The following is a 10,137-nucleotide window of genomic DNA, read 5'->3' as shown; positions in this document are numbered from 1 at the left end:
AAAGAAAAAGAAGCCAAATATGAAATACTTTCATGTATTTGGATACAAGTGTTTTGTTCTAAAGACTCATCCTGAACAGCTGTCAAAATTTGATCTAAAAGCTGATGAAAGAATTTTTATTAGACATCCACTTTCCACAAAAGCCTTCAGAGTCTACAATTTAAGAACAAGGGTTGTCATGGAATCTATCAATGTATCTTTTGATGATAAAAAGATTACTGAACTTGAAGATTTCAATGATCATGATGAGCTAAAATTTGAAAATGAAGATTTAAATTCTGATTCTATAAATTCTGATGACCTAAATCCTGATCCTGTAAGTTCTGATGGGTTAAATGCTGATGTCATTGAAACTGTGGTAATTAATCCAAGGGAAAATGCACCTGTTCAGGGGGAGCAAGCTAATGATCCTACCACATCTCAAGACTCACAAAAAACATCAGAACATGTCAATGGTTCTTCAAGTTCTGATTCATCAAGTTTTGATGTGCCAAACTCTGATAATTCTTGAAACTCTGATTCTTCAATTCCGGAAGAATCCAACTCAAATTCTGAAATTTCAGAGAGCATAACTTCTGGGGAGCATCAGAAAATACTGATGGAGACAACATGGATCATGAGGGAGGATCCAGTTCTAGAAATGAACTGTCATCTCCAAGGAAGTGGACTAAAACACATACACCTGACTTAATAATTGGAGATCCTGAAGCAGGTGTCAGAACTAGAACAACAACATCAAATGAATGTCTCTATCATTCCTTTCTATCTCAGAATGAACCAAAGAACGTTGATGAAGCTCTTCAAGATGCTGATTAGGTGCAAGTAATGCAGGAAGAGTTAAATAAATTTGAAAGAAATAAAGTCTGGATCCTAGTGCCAAGACCAAAGAATAGATCCATTGTTGGCACAAAATGGGTGTTCAGAAATAAAACTGACAGTGATGGCGTAATTACAAGGAACAAAGCAAGGATGGTTGCTAAAGGGTACTCTCAACAGGAGGGTATTGACTATGATGAAACATTTGCTCTAATTGCTAGATTGGAAGCCATAAGGATCTTTTTGGCTTATGCTGCTCACAAGAAGTTCAAAGTCTTTCAAATGGATGTAAAAAGTGTTTTTCTCAATGGAGAATTGGAAGAAGAGGTATATGTTGAACAACCTCCAGGCTTTGTAGATCCAAAATTTCCAAATCATGTCTACAGGCTTGACAAAGCACTTTATGGCCTTAAGCAAGCTCCAAGAGTATGGTATGTGACTTTAACTCAATTCCTTCTAGAAAGTGGATTTACCAGAGGCACAATTGATAAAACTCTGTTCTACCTCAACCATGGAAAGGACTTACTTTTGATACAGATATATATTGATGATATCATCTTTGGTTCTACAAATGCCAAATTATGTGAAAGGTTTGCAAAGCTAATGCAGTCAAGATATTAAATGAGTATGATGGGAGAACTTAGCTATTTTCTGGGACTTCAAGTCAAGCAAAATGAAGAAGGTACTTTCATAAATTAATCCAAGTACACCAGAAATTTACTCAAGAAGTTTGGAATGCAAGACAGTTCAACTGCAACAACTCCCAATGGCCATTGCAACCAAGTTAGATAAAGATACTGGAGCATTAGTAGATATTACTAACTACAGAGGTATGATTGGCTCTTTACTCTATTTAACTACAAGTAGACCTAATATCATTTATGCTACCTGTCTTTGTACAAGATTTCAGGCTGATCCAAGAGAACCTCATCTAATAGCTGTGAAAAGAATTTTCAAGTACCTCAAGGGTACAGATGATCTAGGATTGTGGTATCCTAGGGAATCAGATTTTAAGCTAATAGGTTACTCAGATGCAGATTTTGTAGGATGCAAAATAGACAAGAAAAGCACCGGTGGAAGCTGCCAATTTCTTGGAGGCAGATTGGTTTCTTGGTTTAGCAAGAAATAGAAGTCAATTTCCACATCAATTGCAGAAGCAGAATATATTGTTGCAGGAAGCTGTTGTGCACAGATTTTTTGGATGAAGAATCGATTACTGGACTATGGGTTAGAATTTTCTAAAATACCCATTTACTGCGAAAATCAAACTTCTATTGCTATGACAGGTAAGCCAGTTCAACACTCAATGACAAAGCACATTAGCATTAGGTACCATTTCATAGGGGAACATGTGATGGAAGGTACAGTGGAACTGCATTTTATCCCAATAGATCAACAACTAGCAGATATCTTCACAAAACCACTATGTGAAGCTACTTTTACAAGACTGGTAAATAAACTTGGAATGGTTTCAGGTTCTTTCCCAAAATCTGTTTAGTTTTTATTCTCATGCATCAGACTTTATGATGTGTTTACAGATTGTCTTATCTCAATGTAATCTGTGCTTAAATTGTAATATATTAAATACTGATTGTTATCTGATGTGATTCTATATACTCTGATAGTGTTTTGAATATTCTGTGAGTATTCACTCCAATGAGGATTATTTGTTAGATGCTGACTTAGTAGTATTTAAAAAACTACATATCCCATGTTTGAATTAGTTGTTTATGTGGAAATCCATAACACAAGCAAACTCTGATTTTGATCTTAGTCAAATTTACTTTGTGTATCTTATTACTAAGTCACAAACTAGATTTTTTCTTCTTATCTGTCAAATTCTGATGTCAGTAAATCTTAAGGATGAACTACATTCTTGATAAGTCTCACTTATCTGAAGAAAATAAAAGAAAAGAAATTGAAGTCAGGTACTTCTTTGAGATCTAGAGTAAATATGTGAAAGGGAAGACCTAAGTGCATTGCTTGTATTAAGTTATATGCATTAGAAAAGCAAATAAATTTTTCTTGGTGACTTTTCACATTCTCTGATTACTGGAGAAATAATCTGATAATAGCATAAATTCTGATAGCAGTTGTGACTCATTTACACTGAGAAGCCACTGTAAAAAGAATGTCAAAAGATGCATAAAATGAGCACAAACAGTTGAGGTGGACTCTTGCATAAATTTATTCTATAGTAGACTTCAAAATTTCTTGCTCGAAGTGAAATAGGCTATGCACTGACCCAACCCCAGGTTCTCTCAGGCAAGCAAATACTGGAGTTTTGGCGGTCTGGTGTTTATGATGATGGTGGAAATGCTGGGTCCCCAAGTATTATCTTTACAATAGGGGAGGATGAGCATGTGGTGATCTTGTCAACTGTTCGACAAGCACTACATTTTCTAGAAGATTGCACCTTCAATTCATCAATTGAGGAGCCAGCTCTTTAAAAATTATGATGGCAAATCTAGGCTATGAAAAGTCTTTGGCAAAGCTGGGACAATTGAAGAGACCCCACATCAGGAGGGAGTGGAGTTTTTTCTTTGACTGTATTACAAAAGCTTTTGCCAACAAGTGCTCAAACTTTGATGCTATACCCATAATGAGTCAGCAAATCGGGTATGCTCTTTTGAATCAAACACATTTTGATTATGCAAGTGATGTTTTAGGGTTTATTGGTGATAAGATGAAATAAGATAGAAATATAGTCTACTTTGCTAGATTTTGTCAACTTATTTATAATTTCTGTTTTCCTGATTCACCTCAAAACTTTAGTGAGACAATTGAACCCATTAAACTTCACAAAAGCGCTTTCACTGACTTATTATCTACTGATAATAAGACTATACTAAGACCCCTCCAAATTCCTCAATCAGTCAAACAGTTCTTAGTAAATGCTGATCCTCACACATACAGTACCATATATTCTGATGTAGCACCAGCTCAACCTCCATCAGCACCTACAACCACAACTCAAACAGCACAATCCTCTCAACCACAACCATCAGCACCTACACAGCCTACCATCAGAACTTATTTCCAACCTGCTCAATCTTCTCAACCAAAACCATCTGCAACAACATCTAGACCCAAACCTTCAAGGGCAAAATCTGTATCTAAATCTCCACTAAGGAGAAGAAGGATGATACTGATGAGTCTGATGATGAAGAGGAGCAAGTCCAGGTTCATGCATCAGAACCTGTGGCAAAAGAAGCTGAAAAGTCAATTCCTCATAAGGAAACTGAAGCTGAGGGTTCTGATATTTTAAAAAGGAAAAGAACTTCAAGTTCTGATGCTGCTAAAGCAACTCCTCCACCATCCAGGAGATCTAAGAAAATGAGAGCAGGAAGGCATATGGCACAACCTCAATCTGAGGATGCTATAGAAGCTGAGGAAGGGGATCAGGAATCTTTAATCTCATCAAGACCAATAGTGATTGAAGCCTTGCCACTTCCACCTCAAGCTAAAGACATTGTTCCAGACACAGTGATCACACCTCATGTCTCTCCTATCAAAGAAAATGTTCAAGTTGAAGATTCAGGATTAAGTCCTGAAATTGACCTTCAAAGGCTGATCATTCCATCTGTCCTGTTTCTGGAAGCACCACACGGACAAGTGACAACTCCACCTGTTTCTCCACTACATGCTGAAGTTCCAAACACACCAATTCTGGATGTGGAAACAGATGAAGTTGTACCAGAATCTCTAACAGCCACACACACACACACTTGTGTTATCAGAAGATGATGAGTTTCTTGCAAGTTCTGGAGAGTCAGCTCCAGTTAACACTCCAACTCAAGTTCTTGTAAAGGAGGAACTGATTAAGAAGTTTGTTGAACAAGATGCTCCTGTTCCATGGGAAGAAACTCATAGAGGAGTAGAATGGACCAAGAAGTGGGATGAGTCTGATTTCATTCCAAGCTCCAAAGTTCTGTCAGATCACATTGCTAAAGCTGATGAGTTGATGACAAATTCTGACTTTAAAGCTCAACTTAAAGTCACAGCTCTCAGTGCTAAAAGCCTTCAAGGTCAACACTCAATTACTCATGCTAAGGTTGATAAGCTACAGGAAAATGCTGAAAAGCTGGACCTGATGATCAAGCTGGACAAGAACAGGTTTATCAGACCTATTCATGAGAAAGTAGAAGCTATTGAGAAGGTTCAAGAAAAGCAACAGGCCCAATTGACTAAGGTCCTGCAGAATCAAGCCTCTCAACAAGCTCAACTGAATGAAATCCAATCTTCAGTAGAACTTCTTCTATATTTACTCCTACCAGATGATGCCAAAAAGGGGGAGAATGTGGTGAAGTCCAAATTCTCAACAAGTAAAGTACTGAAGAAAAAGGATGATAAAGAAGATGACCAGGGAAACCCTAGCAAGGGTCAAGGTCAAGGGCAAAGCAGCAAAGTTTCTTCAAGGAAACTAATTTCTGATTCTAGCAAATCTTCTACACAGAAGAAGACAAGTTCTGAAGCTGTAGATGCTCAAGTTCTGAAAGCAAGTTCTAATGATCAAAATCTGATATCAAGTTCTAATGTTCTGATTCAAGCTGAAAATCAAGACTCTCAGAAGTTCTTGCAAACTCTGAAGCTCAAGGGAAGGGAGACTACAGTCTATTATAAAGACCCCAAGATTCAGACAATGGATGAAGAAATTGCTAGAAGACTATTTCTCAAGCATAATCCTGGAATGGATTTAGAGACTCTCAAGGAGGAAGAAGCTAGATTTGCAGCTGAGAAGACAAATCTCAAGTCTAAAGCTTCTGATGCAAAGAAACCTCCAAGGCCTAAGGTAAACGGCATTGTGATCAAGGAAAGCTCTGAGGCTTCAAAGCCCAAGACAAGATCACAAGTTGAAATTGATCCCAAGGATAAAGGGAAAGGAAAGATTGATGAACCAACAAAGTCACAGGAGATGAAGATTCCTCAAATCCTGATGAAACCAGTGTGCAAAATGGTTCAAGTTTTTGATGATAAAGTTGTTGAAGATGAAACTGTTCGAACTCTGAAGAGAAGGAAGATAAATGAAGAATCTAAGATAGCCTCTGACATGGATCAAGTTGTTCAGAGTGAAGAACAGTAAGCTATAGAAGAAACAACAAATTATGATCAAGTCATCAAGACATCAACCTCTGACAAAGCTCAAGTTGATTTGAACAAATTGGCAGTTACTGATAAGAGAAAACTCCTATGAAAGAATGTTAATCCATCAGATCCTAAGAAAAGTCAATTGTTATCTGATTTAATGACTGTTGGCCAGAGAAGCAAGAGACAGAGCTGGATTAGGTTCTGAAGAAGCCAAAATCAAGACAGGAGTTGAAGTACTTACTAGAGATCCATTCTTATTGACTGATAAACCTCTTGAAAAGTTACACAGAAACACCTTGATAAGGTTATATCTGTTCAAGTGGTACTGGATGCTCATGATAAGAGTAGTGTCAAGGAAAAGCTTATTCTTTTTCTTGAAGATGGAAGAACATACATAATGTCAGAGTCAGAAGTGCTGAACAAATCTCTGAAAGAACTTCAATTCTTTCATTATCTTTTGGAGATAAAGTCTGAGATTACTAGGAGATGGTCAAATATCATAATGAAGACCATAAGGGATAAAGCAAGAATTTTTGGATCAAGGGTTACAGAATTCATTCCAAATATAGTTGAAGATGCTGGAAGTGAAATTCCCATGAAGAAGGATTTTGCTAAGCTTGAAGTTATTTTGAAAGAGAAATGTATGTGTTATAATGAAGATTCATCTCATCCAAGAGTAATCAGACTTTGTGATGGTTTAGAAAGAAATCATATCTCAGCACTTAGGAATGCAATCTACCAGATTGGAAGTCAAGATGAAGAGATGAAGCAAGTCAAAGCTACATTAGCTCAAGTCCTGAGGAATGCAAAAGAGAAGCTGATATCAAACTTTGTCAAGAATCACTTTGGATACAGATTGACTCAGTAAATTTGGTAAAAGCTACAAGGACTGTAAGTTGTAGTTAGTTGTCTAATTAAACTCTCATTGCATTTGTACTTAAATTTTTTTGACATTATCAAATCTATTAACTTGTATATTTTTCATAATTTATAAGTTGGGGGAGATTGTTAGATATATTTGAGATGTCATGTCTAATATGTTGTGTTTAGTTTCAGAACTTAATATCAGGACTTACTGGAAATCAGAACTTACTGCAGTCAGAACTTATATCAGAACTTAAGGCCATCAGGATTTATATAGGACTTAAGTGCGGATACTTTAGATAAGGAAAGTAGCTGATTTACAGAAAAGGATCGTGACTAAAACAATAGAAGATATGCATGAAGAGTTAGAAGACTAGAAGACTTGTAGAAGATAATATTTGATTGATATATTTTAGGAGACAAAATTATATTCCATATCAATTAGAAGATATCTTGTAACTGTGTACTATATAAACACAGCTTTGGGTTTACACTATATGTGTTGTCATTCACGAGAAAGATTATACATTGTAATCTAGCAGCTCTGTTAGGGCGAAAACACGCGTTAAATTCACGCAAGTATACGCATTCGCAAGTAGTATAAGATATAAATCAGATCCTTTCCCATAGAGACTGGTTTAGGTTAAGTTCAATTTATGCTCATATGCAACAATGTATGGTTATCGCTCAATGCTAAGACAAATAAAAAATTGGGTTTTGATTAAACTAAGAGATTATACTAAATAACATTAACTAAGATAATTGAGATTGAATTACTATATATGACAAACATAGGATTCTAACTTCATTAAATACTTCATTCAATAGCCTTACTGTTCTTAACCTTAGCATGTAATGGTGATGACACTAATCAGATAACACGAAACTGATAAACGCCAACTTTCGTTGCACAAGTACCATTCTACCAGACATCCATAAAAGGGATAGAAGCTGAATAGGCACCAATTATATTGAGACCCTATATGTCTATAGAATTTGACAACATAACGGTTTAAGCACAAGTGTTATTCCTAGTGGACTAAAAATGAGATTTACAGAAGGGGGGGTTGAATGTAAATCTCAAAACTTTTTCAAGTTTTGAGCAGTTTATGAAAGTTGTGTGTTCAAGAAGAACAAGTGTGTGAATTGCTTTAAGCTAATACAGACAGATATATATTCAAGCACAAATGTAAAGAACACAACAGACCTTAAAAACTTTTCTGGTGGATTTGTTGTTCCACCAGAGATGGTATTTTAGAAAATCTGTGATTAAACAATGTTGATCACAGCTGCATCCTAGTACAAACTAGATGAATTTTCTCTCAATATTTTTCTAAACAGCTCTGGAAAATCTCACTTCTAATTACTAGCTTCTACTTGGTTTATATATTACCAAGTGTACAAGTGAAGAACAATATAAAATACAGTAATAAAATAAGATCTTCACTTGCTTCTTTTCCTGTTCACTCCAGTACTTTGTTGACTATTGCATCTTTGTACTAGAGAAGAACGGCTGCTTTTTCTGTTGTTCCTGAAATTCGGCTACCACATCTCAGTTGTCTCTATCAACCCATGTGCCTCTGTCTGTAGGTACAACTACCTCTTATCAACGGCTAATCATCAGAACATCCGTTGATGCACTCATCCGTTGAAGGATGTTATCCGTTGAAGCTTTCATCCGTTGATGCACTCATCCGTTGAAGGATGTTATCCGTTGATGACTTTATCCGTTGAAGCTTTAGAGACATCCGTTGAAGCTTAGCTTCTCATCCGTTGAAGGTCTTTAAGTCATCCGTTGATACCACTTCACTTATACAAAATTACAAGGCATGAAGTATTTACAATTGGCCTTCCTATCTGCATATCATCTAGTAGTCAACATGACTCATAGTTTCTCTCAACTTCCAAGAATTACATTTTAAATACAGAGACTGAAATATGCTACAACACTAGACTTATTTCTAAGTAAAGCTACACCATCAACGGATAGCCAAAGTGGTCTTATCCGTTGAGGCTACAGACACTAAATTTCTACTTAAGTATTTTGTTAAACATATCATCAAACTAATGCACATACATTCCTAACAATCTCCCCCTATTTATGTCTATAAGAATTGTAGGCATAAATTCAGGGTTAACTTGATGATAACAAAACACTTAACAGATATATGAATTGAAACTAAGTAGAAATTTAAAAATGCTGCAAAAGTGTATGTACTAGGAGATAATTGAAGATTTACAGTATTTCCAAGGACACTCCTTTAGTCTGAGCAAATCATCTTTTTCTTCTTTGTTCCCTGGTTTTCTTTCCTAGCCTTTTGTCATTTTCCTCAATTTGGAGTTGGAGTTGTCTGAAGAATTCAGCTTCATCTTCAACACTGACATCCAACTTAGATTGCATTTCTTTGAGAGTTTCATTGCTGGCAATCTTGAGTTGGTCTTCAAGTCTGAAAAATCTTCTGACTCCTTTATCATCTCTAAATTCCATCAACCAATGAGGTGATTTGAGAATTTTCATTTCCCTTTCTTGAATGAGTAAAGTCCTGGGTAAAGCATTGGGCTCCCTCCAAGTTTTCCTTATATTGGCTATCTTGTTGAGAATTTCAGTCTTGGCAGTTCTGGTAAAGCCAGAATCCTTTTGTATAGCTGAATAGACTCTAATCAAGGTAGAGTAGCCTTCATCCAGAATCCTGTGGAGAGGCCATGTTCTTTCCCCAGCTCCTTTATATCTGAACACTAATCTCTCTGGTAACTGTCTGTAGGCAGCTATTCCCCTTACATCCTCCAGCTCATCCAGATAGAGTTCAATGTCTGAAATTTCTTTTATGTCACAGATGTGAACATAATCATCTTTAGAAATGGGTGACTTAGGCTTAGGTTTTTGTTTTTGAGTGAATTTCTTAGAGGTTATGGGAGGTGTAGATTTTGGTTTTCTTTTCTGTTTCTTTAGTAGTGGAAGAGTGGTTAGAAAGGTAGGCAATTTGATAGTGTCCCAATCAATAGGTTCCTCTTTTGGAATGATTGGTTCACCATGGATGTTTATTGTGGGATCAGCAACAAGGGGTTCAGGTATGGAAGGTAGTGGTTTAGATATAGATTTGGTTACTTCAGTGTTATCTCCACTCCTTCTATGTGCCTTGGCCTTTCTTCTGTTTCCCTTCTGCCATTCCTCTCTTTCTTCCACACTCTCACCAAATATACTCCCTAAAACCTCATCTAGGTTTGTAGTCTTGTCTTCACCCCTGACTTCAATCCCCTTTTCTTTTTCAACTAGACTTGACTTTAGCTGTTGTTCAAGCTTTGCTTGTGCTCTTTTGTCAGCCTTTAATTGCTTGTCTTCTTCCTTCTTGGCTATTGAGAATTTGGGAT

Source organism: Apium graveolens, chromosome 11, assembly GCF_009905375.1.
Source record: "Apium graveolens cultivar Ventura chromosome 11, ASM990537v1, whole genome shotgun sequence".
NCBI classification, from domain to species: Eukaryota; Viridiplantae; Streptophyta; class Magnoliopsida; order Apiales; family Apiaceae; genus Apium; species Apium graveolens.
Note: the sequence above shows the minus strand (reverse complement) of the source record.